Source organism: Ambystoma mexicanum, chromosome 2q (genome assembly GCF_040938575.1).
Source record: "Ambystoma mexicanum isolate Mex_15411 chromosome 2q, UKY_AmexF1_1, whole genome shotgun sequence".
Taxonomy (NCBI): Eukaryota; Metazoa; Chordata; class Amphibia; order Caudata; family Ambystomatidae; genus Ambystoma; species Ambystoma mexicanum.
The window spans coordinates 1,031,875,374-1,031,890,074 of record NC_090924.1 but is presented as its reverse complement, the minus strand read 5'-3'; the positions used below and the strand labels follow the sequence as shown (position 1 = coordinate 1,031,890,074).

Sequence of the window (14,701 nt, the reverse complement as noted above, 5' to 3'; positions counted from 1 at the left end):
CGATCGCGTGAAAAACTTCACGCAAACCCCTGTAATACACATAGCCCGCTCCCCGAGGCCCGATCGCGTGGAAAACTTCATGCGAACCCCTGTAATACACGTAGCCCGCTCCCCCAGGCCCGAGCAGTCTGGGACATTCAGCATTGCTGTATATTGGCGCTTTTGCGATGCGCAGAGACGCTACCGCCTGCCTTCGTGTGGCGGATGTGTTTAGGCCTGTGCGTGTCTTTGGCCGTGCACGGCTTTGCCCTATTCAATTCCATGAATACGTGTGGTTCGCGTGCGTGTGGGTGTTCTGTCTGCTTCCCAGCAGTACATCCCAGTTACGCCCTTATTTTCACGCGTTGTTCCCCATTCCGCGCATTACACCCCGTGTTCCGCCCCCTTTTTGGTGTGTGCGCCGAGGTTGTGCGCTTTCACTGTGCGCGTCGCGCACGCCGTTCGGGATGTTTCAGTGACGGGTGCGCCATGCACGGGTTTGGCGCACATCCCGAGGAAAACCCGCGCAGGGACTTCCATGAATCGCAAGTGTGCGCGTGCGCCTGTTTTTTCGCGCTTGCGCCTGCTTGTGCCTGCTTGCGCATAGATTTTCGGCGCACGTTTGTTCCATGAATCGGCCCCTGAATGCGTTTGTAAGGAACTCCTATTGGCAATAGTAGACACAAGTGATCACAGTTCAAGGGTGTTTATTAAACTGTATAGGTAGGTTGGAAAACACCTAATCTAAACCTAAATCTAAGATGGGAGCAAGCTACGACCATCAAATCATAATAAGGCACTCCTAGTGGCGTCTTGTCAAATAAAAGGGCCTAACGGCCCGACGAGCTCCCTTCTTGCCACTTTTGGCGTCGCCTATCAGGTGAGCATGTGTGCCCGAGACCCTCCTGGTCCTTATTTTGTTTTGGTGTGAACTTGCTCTGCAGCGCTTTCAGCGCTGTTGTCCTCTCTCGATCCCTCCCTCCCTGGCTTCCATTTCCTGGTCCTTGTTGCCTCCCACCTCGCAGCTCGCCCTCCTTCCCTGGTGGTTCTGCTGGTCATCACTGACCCTCCCAGTGCAGCGCTCTGCCCGTGCAGCCCCTCCGGCTAAGGGCCCTAGGCAAGGGCGGCTCCTCAGAGGCAGCTCCATCTCGTGTTGGCAGGTGTCAGCAGGGGAAGCCAGTGGCCAGCCGTCAACCAGCAGCGACTAAGTAAAGTAGGGGTGGCCCGGCTAGGAATAGAAAACCCAAAAGAAGAAACAGAACTAAATCTGTTCCCGAGTGTGCTCACTTTTCGCTCTCCCTCCGGAGTCGCTTGTGTATCTTGAGATATTTTTATATAAACTTCAATAAGTAGACTAACTTCAATTCATTATAAATTGTGGTAAACCCACATACAACTTTAATTATTCCATTGTTAATATGTGCCTGAATTATCAGTGCCCAAATCAAATCTGCCAATGCATTTCAGACACAAGTCCATCATCAGGGCTTTTAGGCACTATTTGACAGTCACAAATCAGTGCCCCACATGTCAGAGTATATTCAATCACAGTAACCCAGTAACCAGCATGTCATAAAACATTCAATTGTCGTGTGGAAGTTTAAAAACAGTGAACAGTAAACATGGGTAAAGTCCAACCAGAAAAACCATTATTGAAATGAATATCGTTTCACATACCAGTCATCCATTGTTAGCAGTTGCAGAAATCCAAACAGGAAAATAAACAAAATAAAGCACATTTAGCAGATTGAACCTCTAATCATTCCTTAGAGTTCATTAGATCATTAATGAGTAATGAGAAATGTAAATACGGTACTTGAAAGATTTGTCACCAAGCGTGACTTCAATAACATTTCCTTGTAGCATCAATGTCCTAAATTGATAAACCAAAACATCAGTCATGTGTGTCTCATCTTCAAATTTCTTAGTGCATATGTATCTACTAAAAATGTGCCTACCTGCTTGTTTTGCTGTAAGCTTGCACCAGCCAAAATTCTAAAAAACATGAGCAACAGAATGTCTAGTATCATTCCAATAAGTTAAAGTTCCAGAACTTAGTGGTAGTACCAGGGCTCCTGCTTACCTGTGTGATCTCACTGCTCGGACGAATGTACACAGCTCGTAAGAGCCGGCGTTCACTCCGTTCCAACTTTAATGTCACTGATGTTCTCCCTGTGCCCTGCACATGTGCAGCGCGAGCATAGCAATTCAAAGTATTGCAGTCTTACAGATTAACTAAATTACCTGCATCTTTAATATAGTATATATTGTGCATCTTTAAACCTACATATGGGTTACATTATGAATGCTACCCGGGGTACATATCTGGATACGTTTTTTGATGGTGGTAACCTAGCAACTCTTGTGCACATGCACACTCGTAACATAATCATAATATTTTACACTAATTGTTACAACTAAGTGTTTGTATGTGTTCTCACAATACATATTTTTGCAAATTAGTGTAAAAATAAGTGGTTACTGAAACTAAAAACCATGTACTTGATGCTTGATATGTGTCTTTGAGGTCTTTCTGGCGTCATCAGCTCTCAATTCCATCTTGCAGGGGGACCTCATCCTCCAAGTGAGCTGATGTCGCCCCAGACGAATTTGTATCTGCTCAAGGAATCTCATCATTACAATCATCAGTGACTTGCTTTCACCATGTATATCGTTCTGCACCTGACACTATTCTCTCGCGCATGCGCAATAGGAATTTGTAATGCTGCTGTACGGCCCACACCGCGCCATGTTTATACTTAGATAAACAGAGTTTAGAGGGAGGCAATGGTGGTGTCATTGCCTTTCACCAAGATGAAGATACCTCCACCATTCCTCTGGGTTATACGTCTGGACTCGATTCCTCTCCTTCCCTAGACATGTCTCGCGTTGTTCTGTTAGTTCTGCGCAAAACAAGACCAGATGCTTTACATTTTCTTCTTCTTTTGTGCACATCCTACATTTGGAATTTCTTTCTGAGATCATCCTTTGCTGCTTTAAGATTTCTTTTGTTTCATAGATGTTCAGACGAAATTTTAAGTACAACCTTCTTAACCGTTTACAGGGTGATAGGATTAAATAAACTACCATCCTCATCAGAACTTGCTGGAATCTTCCTGGAACATATTTTCCGTCTCCATGGACTTCCTTCCAAGATCATATCGGACCGAGAACCTCAATATGTCTCACAATTCTGGAAACATCTCTGTCGTATTCTAGGGATCCAATGCGCTCTCTCATCAGGTTATCGCCCACAAACCAACGGAGCCACGGAACGTGTAAATCAAACTCTGGAGAAATATCTTCGATGTTTTGCCACCAAGGTTCAGGATGACTGGTCTCTCCTCATACCCCTGGCCGAGTTTGCCTACAACAATTCCGACCACTCAGCACTCAAGGTCAGCCCTTTCTATTGCAGTCAAGGTTTTCACCCATCCGTTTTACCTTCTGTTCTTCCACATCCCACTCCAGTACCTACTCTAGACTCTTGGATACAGACTCTCATCAACATTCACAAGGAAGCCAAGAAACAATTGAAAGAGGCCCAAACACGCACTAAGCTCTATGTGGATTCCAAGAGAAGACCAGCGCCCTCTTATTCTGTTGGTGATCAAGTCTGGTTGTCCTCGAAACTATTACCCCAACATCTACGGCCAAACAAATTGGCTCCTCGGTACTATGGACCATTTTCCATAAAGGAAGTTGTCAATCCTGTCTCATTCCGACTCACGATACCCGATTCCTGGAAGAAAATACACCCAGTCTTTCACACCTCCCTATTGACACCTTACTTCCAATCCTCCCGAAAATCCTGCAGACCCAGTCCTGTTGTTGGGAATGATCAGCTAGAATATGAAGTGTCCCGAATATGCGATTCCAGGTATAAACGGGGTCGACTTCAATACCTGGTTGAATGGAAAGGATACCCTCCTAGCGAGAGAACCTGGGAACCAGTTTCTAACTCAAATACCCCCGACTGCTTAGAAGATTCCATCTCATACACCCGGGCAAACCTGGTGGAACAGGTCTTCGGAGGAGGCATGCTGTCATGACCCATAGAACTTGTCCCTTCTGGACCTCCTGGTCCTTATCGCGCCGGGGCTTGTATTCCTTGTTACTCCCAACATGGCCGCAACAAGTGACTTGCCTCACTCCAGCTTTCACGTCGCACACGGCACGTCCTATAAATTGGCCATGCCCCCGCGGCTCCGCGCGTCTCAACGCTATCATTAGGTAGTGACTTGGCGTGTGTGTGCTGTTCGGCGAATCTTCTATCCAATATCCTAGTTCCCTTCCTCCTTCCTTCTCCCATTCCCTCTTTTCGACTCCTGGAATCCCCATTCTTAGCGACCGCTACCTATTTACTGGACATCCAGGAACAGCGGCCTTCCCGGAACTCTGAACGCACTCTGCAGCCGGACGAGACTCGAGCGAGTCTATAAAAGACCCGATCCGTCCACAAGAGAAATCCTCCCGCGGAACAGAGCAAGACGCGATCCCAGGTGAGACGGGGGAGATTTATGACAACCTTAGGTTTCCCTTCCCCAAGCCTAGGCCCCTCTTTACGCAGTTCAAAAAATACAAAGTTCATCTTGTCAGGATGTACCTTTCACTGTACAGTTCTTTCATGGGGTAGTATCAGAGGCTCAAGAACACTGGGTTCTTTGCTCCTCCCAGGTGTGACCATTCTCACCTCTAACCCCTCTCCTTATTCTCTGGCACCTCTTCTTCTGTGCCCATTCCCCTTTACTGTGCTTCCTGCACACCTTCCTTTTCTATTGTGCATATGTGCATTTTATTTCCACCTTTCCATGCCTCTTGCACACTTCTCTTTGCTTTTCGTCGTGCTCTCTTGCACTTTCATTTTCTCATCATGTTCTCTTGCACCTTAATTTTCTTATTTACGTGCCTCCTGCACACTCTGCATTTATTTTGGGTCGCTTGCACCCTTTCTCTCACTTTTGCTTCGTGTAACCCTCTCTTAGCTGTCCGGTTTCCTTCTAGCGGTTTCTTTACTGCCTTTTTCGGTTCACTTGCACCCCTTTTCCTTATCGGGTCATTCACACCCACTCTTGACTGTTTTGTGCCACCAGCGCACTTTTTCTGTCACTAGTGCCCTTTCCTGTTACTCTGCTTTGCTTTCTTTCTGCTTTTTCAGCTTTCGCTTTCTTCGCTTTGCCTTTACCATTTTCTTCCTTTGTTTTTTCCATTCACTCACCGGGCTGTTAGGTTTCTGAATGCTCCTGCTCCAGCCACCCGCACGCTACTGAGTTTCTTTCTGGCTCACGAAACTCACCAATAGCAGTGCTGCGCTGGCGAGCAGGTACAAGGGTTCTTGGGTCGAGGTCAGGGTCTCACCACCTGCCCCTCAGACACACCTGGGACCGGCACACATACCAGGGGAACAAGCTCTAGTCTGAACAAGGCCAACAGACTGCCTTCTGTCCAGCTCAGGCTTCTTGGAGTCACAACTCCCTCGCCAAGCTGCAGTCCGTTTCAGACACCGGACCAGCGTCTCGGCATCCCGGGCTCCCCTGGTCCTTCTGGGCTCCTCTTCCTGCACCCTTTTTCTCCTTGGCTCCTCTGGTCTAATCAGATTCCCTAGATCGCTCTCTGACTCTGGAAGAACCACCCTTTTTATATTGCATGTGAGAGTCAGCTGGAGTCAGGTGTGCACAATTGGGGCAATGTGCCTGACCTTGCTTGACTATTAGTGGCACAATTCAAAGGTATTTGATGGTAGGCTTCCCTTTGTATCCCTGTGTTGTGTCTATGGGTAATCTTCTTGGCCCACAATCGCCTCTTCCTCGTCCAAGTACTTATTGGAAATGAGGAGGTAGAGTGAGAATGGGAATACCCCACGAACACTGAGGTTATGTGGGTTGTGGGCAATTAGGAAGGGGGAGATACCATGTCTTGCCCTTGGGTAGTCTCCCGACATCCCCTGCGACCATCCACTCAAGTGATCCTCCTTCGCTTGTTCACCACCAAGTCCGGGATCCAAAAGTGATGGTCTTTCCCTGAACACCTGAATGGAAACTCCCAGGGGCGTAGGTGGGAGAATACCATCAGGTTTCTCACACTACTTACTTGTTGAACACTCCGCTGCTGTGCTGTACCGCCTGCGGGACGGTGCCTGAGATCCAGGGACGCTATGCGGCCATATTTCACAGACCCGAGTTAAGGCTATACTGCTCATATGAAGCTTTCAGATATGTAAGGGAGTGCACGCCGACCCACAAGCATGTTGATTGTTGTCATGATGCCTACCCCCGGGCATCAGGACCAAGGCCCTCAGCTCCAGGAGCAGGCATCCAGACATTTGTTTAAACCTCAGCAGCCCCGGGTAGGGGCTGTCTGGGTTCAGTCCTGGCGCCTTAGGCGCCAGACTCATCATAGAAATCAGTCCTGGCGCCATAGGCGCCAGGCTCATAGACTTTACTTACCTGATGCAGACCATGCTGCAAAAGAGTCCAAGCCTACATGAGGCCTGGATGGGACTATTTTGTTACAGGGACTATTTTTTACTCGGCGTGGCTCTAGGGAACTTCTTACCTGGAACTACTTTGGAGGCAGCACATGCTTCGCGTTATTCTGCACCCAGACGGCATATTATCTACAGGGGCTGATGTAATTCTGGAAAATACTTGGGTCTCCTTTATTAAGGGCAAATTGAAATCTCCATTGGATGCCAAGTGCTCCGATCATCCACAGTTTGAAAACACCCAGAACCTTGACCCTTAGACGTTGGCAGACATAGTATGGGCTATCAATAAACTTAAGCCCTCTAGGACACCATGTCCGGATGGGTCTCCACCTTTTTTGCTGAAAAGAGACCCGTCCGCCTGTGCTGGTTGGCTAAAACCTTATTTGGATTCCATCTATGCTACGCATAAGGTGCCGATCGCATTGGAAGCAGTCCATCGTAATACCCATCTTCAAGAAAGGTGACCCTCATGATCCGGCCAACTATTGGCCCATTGCCTTGATCGAATCAACCTGTAAAGTGTTTACCATACTGCTGCTTAGAGATTTAAATAACTATCTAGTGTAGGCAAACATTCTATCCAGTTTGCAGGTTGGGTTCAGACAGCGGGTTGGAACTCCCCTCAATGCTATACTAGTGAAACATCTTTTGCTTAGTGCCAAGGTTTTTCAGGGGGGCAACATCTATATGGCCTCCCTAGATTTCTCTTCGGCTTTCGACTGTGTGGAGCGCCAGCGGCTTTCAGACAAACTAGTAAGACTGAAGGTGCCCTACAAGCTGGTTTGTTTACTGGCAGCGCTGCATCATAACTCGAAGGTCAGGATTCACCTTAATAAGGAGGGGGCCATTACTAAACCCATTCAGGTCTCCTTGGGACTAAGACATGGGTGCACCTTGGGACAGGCTTTGTTTAATTTGTATTTGTGTGACATTAAACATCTATGGGAGAGAAAGGATCCAATTGTCGTAAGGTTGGGACATCTGAGACTCCATTGGCTGACCTTTGCGGATGATATCATTTTTGATCAGACACCACGGGGCCACCAAAGCAAACTTTTTCGGCCTATACCACATTGAATAATCTGGCAATCAATGGTGCAAAATCGAAGTTTAAGAATTCTAAGCTCATGAGGTGGTGCTTGGGAATGGACAAGGTTGAAAGGGTGCTATCCATGCGCTACCTGGGTGACAATCTATCCAACAATGGGTCTATCGAAATGTGGACATGCACACTAAAGGAGAAGTTGGCTCCTTTACTGTCACATATTAAGTGCATTTTCTGGAAATGTGGGTTCTCTATCCTCCCTGTTCTTAAATAATACCTAGGCAAAAAAGAGCTGATACTATTGTATGGGCTAGATATGGCGTCCATAAAGCTTGGTGCCTGTCTGAACGTTACGCAAGGGACAATCTGGAAAAAGGTATTGGGGCTAGCCTTGGCATTGCCGAATGGTATTATCAGGCATTAATTCAGTTTAACTTCACTGCAGGCCAGATTCCAATGGAGACAGTTATTGTCCTATTTCAAGTTTCTTTGTCCTCCTAGTAATTCACTATACATGGACCTGATTCAGATTATGTTGCGAGGATCTATTCAGTCTGAGAAAGGGTTTCAAGACAATATGGACAAATTCCTGGAATGTGCTGGAGCTTAAATGTAATCCTGACGCAGTGAAGGACAAGTATTGTAGGGATGATTGGAGAATTACAATGTAATCCATGAATAAATATTCCACGTACCAGGATTATGCAAGGTTCCCCCAAAGGTTGGGTCAGCTACTATCATATTTAAAAAGTTTTCCCTGCCCAAAGTCACGAACAGTATATATGAGATTTAGGCTGAACCAAATTCATACCTATGAACGCACAAGGAATTGGTAAACAACTGATTTAGAGGGGACTGGCGCAGTGGCAACTTGCCATTTCTGCCAAGTTTTGTGTGTGGAGAATTTGAGACACTGGTTTCTAGATTGTTACTCTTGGAGTTTGATCAGAATAAAATGCTTTGACAAAGAACTGTATAGCTTTGCCTCTGACTTTTCAAAAGAATTACTGTGGTCACGCCTTATGTGGGGTAATCATTTATCCCATATTAACTTGCTTGTTCGATTCCTAAATGAAACTAAACTGGTCAGTCAGGAAACAAAAGTGAATTGATGTGACATGATATGAAGGTCTTAGACATGTAAAGATTTATTTTAATGATTTGTTAGTTGAAGAGTATGTTGATGTAATTTGAGTGTATAGTATGTCATGTTCTTATTTCTTATTTCCTAATTCTAATATATGTCTTCTTTTTTTTACTTTGTGTAAGGTTTTTTTGTAAACCAAATCGCAAATAAAAAAGCACCTTTTCCTCAAGCAGTGTAGAATTGAGGTTTTTGATTTCAGGTTTCGGAAAGCTGTAAAACACAGATCTAAGCAATATCAGCATGCACTAATGTAAAGTAAGGGTGTTTAAGTGTTCAATAGTTTGTTGTTTTGAGTAATTCTCTCATGTACTATTTGTGTAGGCTTTGTACATTGATAAGCTGTTCTTTCACAGGTTGAGTGGGCCTTCACCAAAGGAAAAGATGTCTCTCTTGAGAGACATCACTTTGATTTCACTTCCTGAATCGTATTAATTTTTCAACCAACAATGAAACTGATCTGGACATTTTCCCAATAAATACATTTCTTACCAATCAGTGATGTAAGCAGAGCCCCAGTAGATGACGCTATTATCTGCTGCAAGGGTGTTATTCTATTTAGTCTGGTGTCCACATCCTTATTTTCCACCATTTTGTTTCAGTAGAGTATGCCTAAATGAAAACATACAGCAATAAGTAAACAGAAAGATTTTAAACATAGTATTGTATCAGTACACTCAGGGTACAAAACTTAATTAAAACATTTAAGATTAATATGATGGGGACTTTATTGGGTCTGAGGGGGGGGGACAAGAGTTGAGAGTTTCACTAGGTCCCCTAAACTACCACACTTCACCCCACCTCCTCCCTTCAAACAGATGGAGAGCAGTCTGTTTTTTAAGCAGTAGAATTCCTGCTACTTTATAAACCCTCTGTGGCAACCCATCCACCTTGCTGGGCCTGTGAGGACATGGCAAAAATACTGAGAAGATGGCATCTTCACACTGATATGGACGAGGTAGTGGCATGCATACCTTGCCGTAGCATGGCAAAGGATTCTTGCCATGGAATCCGACGGCAGTTACAGGTAGTCTCTTCCCCCAAGGTGGTTGTCTGCCTTTAATTTTTGCCACAGTGCTTGTATCGTCGGAGATGCAGAGATTTTCAGGAGTCGGAATGGTGGCAGGAAACAAGCAGCAATGCCATAAAAAGGCACTACATCAGCGTGGACCCTGGGCCGACTGTAAGGACTTTGGGCAGCAAGAATGGGCCCTGCCCTTTCATGGTTGTACTTCCTTTGTGGTGGCCTCCTCTACTGCACCCCAAAACCCTTAAACCCCCAGGTGCTCTTGATAGTGACAATCAAGTAGGGTGGATCACAGCAGCATCAACATGGAAGGGAGATGGAATAGTGGAGTTGAAACAACAACAGAAGCCCTACAATGTTATGTTATGTTACTATGCTTGCAATCTGTGACCCAAAAAGCAATCTGCTAGGGAGATATTTTACACCACCCTCTGGTGAGGGGTGTGAGAACTTCCACCCTAAGGATAAACAGGGTTCCAACCACAATACATGTATTTATTTTTATTTTTTATTTACATCACAAAACAGTTTTAGATCCACTTAGGGGACAGAAGAAGACTAGTAGATAAGCAGGGGTATTATCACTTGATAACCCACACTGTCACACTACACAGGTATACACACCAAGCAACTATAAGTTCAACAAAGTACTTGAGACAAGAAAATAGCACAGAGTAAAAACAATGGCATTCCAAGCATAAAAAAAAGAAAAAAATGAAAAGGGCCTTAGTGTAGACCCGTCCCACTTTTAAGACCTGTGCCGTAGGGGCAAACTGTACATCATAATGCTGAGGGACGAGAAGGAAAGGGTATTCCTAAGCAGACAAGTAAGTACATAGACTATCCTGGAATCACCATGCCATTGAGGGGGTAATTCATAGAATTCAGCGCACAAGTGGCGCACGCGGCTGGTGCAAAGTGTGCGCGTGCGAATCCCTGCGCCAGCCGCGTGCGCTAAAATACATTTCCGCGCACAGCGTATTCATGGATTCCAGCCACCAAAACCAGCCGTGGCGCACAGTGGCGCAGCGACCCTGCAGCAGCGCCAGTTACGCCCCCAAGAACGCCCCTTGCGCAGGGAAAAGCCATCAAAATCCCCAATCCAGCGCAAAGGGCTGCGCTAACCCTGTACCAGCACGGCAAGCGGGCTACGAGTATCACTGGGGTGCGCGGGAAGTTTCTCACGTGATTCCAGCTGGGTACGTGTTTTACTGGGGTGCGCGGGAAGTTTCACACGCGATTGGCCCTGTGCGAGCGGGGTACGTGTATTACTGGGGTGCGCGGGAAGTTTCACACGCGATTTCAGCAGGGTACGTGTATTTCAGGGGTGCGCGGGAAGTTTCACATGCGATTTCAGCAGGGTACGTGTATTTCAGGGGTGCGCAGGAAGTTCCAGACGCGATTGGCCCTGTGCGAGCGGGGTACGTGTATTACTGGGGTGCGCGGGAAGTTTCACACACGACTTCAGCAGGGTACGTGTATTCCAGGGGTGCGTGGGAAGTTCCACACGCGATTTCAGCAGGGTACGTGTATTTCAGGGGTGCGCGGGAAGTTTCACATGCGATTTCAGCAGGGTACGTGTATTTCAGGGGTGCGCGGGAAGTTCCACACGCGATTGGCCCTGTGCGAGCGGGGTACGTGTATTACTGGGGTGCGCGGGAAGTTTCACATGCGACTTCAGCAGGGCACGTGTATTCCAGGGGTGCGCGGGAAGTTCCACATGCGATTTCAGCAGGGTACGTGTATTTCAGGGGGGCGCGGGAAGTTTCACACGGGATTTCAGCAGGGTACGTGTATTTCAGGGGTGCGCGGGAAGTTCCACACGCGATTGGCCCTGTGCGCGCAGGGTATGTGTATTACTGGGGTGCGCGGGAAGTTCCACATGCGAATTCAGCAGGGTACGTGTATTTCAGGGGTGCACAGGAAGTTCCACACGCGATTTCAGCAGGGTACGTGTATTTCAGGGGTGCGCAGGAAGTTCCACACGCGAATTCAGCAGGGTACGTGTATTTCAGGGGTTCTGGGGAGTACTACACGTGAATTGGCCGTGTGGGTCCTCCCAGGTGTTCGCTCTACAACCTCCACAGCCCCTGCAGGCAGCCCACACCACGGGGACTACCCTGCACCCCTGCTCATGTGTCATGATCTCTGCTTCCAAAAGGTCAGGGTTTTCCCAACTCCCTTGGAAGCAGATCCATAACCCAGGTTCTGAGTGCCAACCAGTCCCAATTGGGACCTTTTGGACCCAGTCCTGGCGCCAGTGGCACCAGGCTCATAAATATGCCCAGTCCCAGCGCTGGAAGCGCCGGGCTCATAATGCTTGGGTGGACTTACCTGCAGCAGACCATGCTGCTTACTTGCCTGCCAGTTGAGCCTCTGATCCTCTTCTGTTTGGAACTACTTTTCCTGTTGGGTGGGGCTGGAGCCACTCCCTAGATTTAGAACACTGGAACTCTTCTGGAAGGCAGGAACTCTTTTCTTACCAGGAACTCTTTTCTTACTTAGGCGTGGCTGTGGAAGGAGACACCTAAGCACTACAGGAGGCTATTTAAACCACACCCGGTGGATGAATCTTGCTTTGCGTTATTCTGCACCCTCTGCAACAGGCCGCTCATCGTGTCTTCTGCATCCAGTCCTGGGCCTAAGGAAAAAGGCTTACCATCCTGAATCCAGTCTTCAGCAACACCTATAAAGACAAGAAAGAACAGGTTAGCATTCCGGCATCTGAAAGGCAAAGGCTTACCTACTCTTCATGCGCTCCGGAGGTCTTCATACTGCATTCCGGCATCTGAAAGACAAAAGCTTACCAACTCTTCGCACGCTCCGTAGGCCTTCGGCGCTGCATCCGCATCTGAAAGACAAAACAAGGTGCGTTTAAAGACATTAGGGAACTTTAATACTCACGTGCCATTACTCCTTTCCACATCTAATCCAGTGGGTATTCCGGCACCCTGCAGCCGCTCCGAACTCGTACCTGCAAAATAAAAAGACAGTTAGAGCGCATCGTGAAACAGGCAACAAGCGCTTACTCACGTGCTTCCAGGCGCTTCTATTCATCACACGGGCTCCATCTTCAACTCACTTCAGCCCGTCATCCGCCATCCCCGGAACCCTGCAAAACAAGAGACATCATTACTAAAGACTTTAAAAAGACATTTGAATGACTCGAAACTTACCGTTCGTGCAGTAAACGACGGACAGCAGTCCTCTGAAGTCAAGAGGCCTGTGCTACCTATCCAGTGAAGAAACTGGCTACAGCACCCTGCCCCGAGGCAGATGGAGAGCTTGGCATTCACTTACCTAAGGTGAGAGCGTTAACCTTTGGGGGTCTACAGGAGAGGAGAAGAGGAAAGAGATAGGGACACCCCAATAACCCCAGTTCATTAACCCCATATTTTCTATCTGCAGACATCTTACTCTACACGTCAGGCATACAGTGCACAGAGGTCCAGCCCAAAGAGCCAACCGGGTGCTACACATCACCTTTGAAGATACGGTAGTCGCCCAGTCAAGACCGGCGCCTCTGCGAGAATCAGGTGAGCGTTACAGAACGCAAAGCCTACCGCAAAACTCTCGCCCAGGCGCTATGGAAACCTCGGATACTGACCCCCTAGCCCGGTTACTTGGGGAACTAAGGGCAGAAGTGCATGCAACTCGTCAGGAAACGAATGCTCTAAGAAGGGAACTAATTATTTTCAAGGAGAGAACAGACAATCTTGCTAGAAAAGTGCTACAGTCACAAGCCGGACAGACCCCGTTACCCGCATCAGGGGCAAATCTTCCTTCAACATCCTCTATGAATCCAGTGCAGATCAACCTACCTGGGAATGTACCTCTGGCCCCGCCCGAGTGATTTTCTGGTGACCCAAAGAGGTTTGCAGTATTTATCAATCAGTGCCGGTTGCACTTCTTATGCCAGCCAGCAGCCTTTCCAACTGATCAAGCTAAAGTAGCTTTTGTACTTTCGTACCTTAGTGGCAATGCGGCAGACTGGTCGATCCCTCTAGTTCATCAAGATGATCCGGTTCTCCATGATTTTCAAGCCTTTCAGCTTAGTATGGAAAAACTGTTCGCAAGACATTCACATGGGGCAGGCCTTGGACAATGAGCTTCTTTCGTTGCGACAGGGTAATCAAGACCTTTTGGCTTATATTGCATCTTTCAATAGACTAATAGTGGAAACTCAATGGCCTGAGGACAAAAGGATTACGCTGTTTTATAGAGGTCTACGTGGAGAGCTCAAAGACGTTTTAGCCCAAGTAGTGAATCCCCCACAAGACTGTTCGGATTACATAGACTTGGTCGTTCAAATAGATCACAGGCTGCAGAACAGGAAGGCCGATCGTTCCAAGTTTGATGCTCGAGTATTTTCCAAACCGCCAACTCCTTCCAAAGGAGTAGACTCCGGGGAACCCATGCAAATAGGGGGTCTGAAAGGTCCTCTAACACAACGAGAGCGGGATAGGAGGAAACAGTTGCAATTATGCCTATATTGCGGAAACTCAGGGCACTTTCTTCGAGACTGTCCGGTGAAACCTGCCAAGAAGGCAGTAGGAGCTGCAGTTACCAAAGTTACAAACTCTGAGCAGGGAAACGACCTAGCCCGACAAGAATAGAGGCCCTCTTGCCGAGCGTAAAAACCAGTTCCGTGACCTCGCATTTCGTGATACCTATGGTCCTCATTAGCCCTGATAATCCGGATCGATTACATGCAATTGAAGCTTACGTCGACAGCGGTGCCATCGGCAATTATGTGGATCATGAAATGGTTTTGAGGATGAATCTAACTCTTTGTCCCAAGGCTGTAAAGGACGTCATTACTACGGTGGATGGTACGGAGATAGCCTCCGGGCCAGTAACGCATACCACTCAAGAAGGGACGCTAGTAAGTCAAGATGGACACCATGAGAAGATCGTGTTCGATGTGATCAAGGCCCCTCAGTTTCAGATTATTCTAGGAATACCTTGGTTAGAGAAACACAATCCTCTGATCGATTGGCGAGCAAGAACGGTCCAGTT

The 14,701-nt window shown here is 47.4% G+C and overlaps 1 protein-coding gene across 3 annotated transcripts in view; it reads right to left on the bottom strand.

The window, feature by feature from the left end:
- SLC25A40 (solute carrier family 25 member 40) overlaps nt 1–14,701 on the bottom strand; it is a 964,848-nt gene that overhangs the window by 856,590 nt on the left and 93,557 nt on the right. For all 3 annotated transcript variants that reach the window (XM_069648384.1, XM_069648381.1, XM_069648382.1), the window contains exon 2: nt 9,148–9,267. The gene's annotated coding sequence lies outside the window, so the exon portion shown is untranslated. The remainder of the gene's footprint in view (nt 1–9,147; nt 9,268–14,701) is intronic.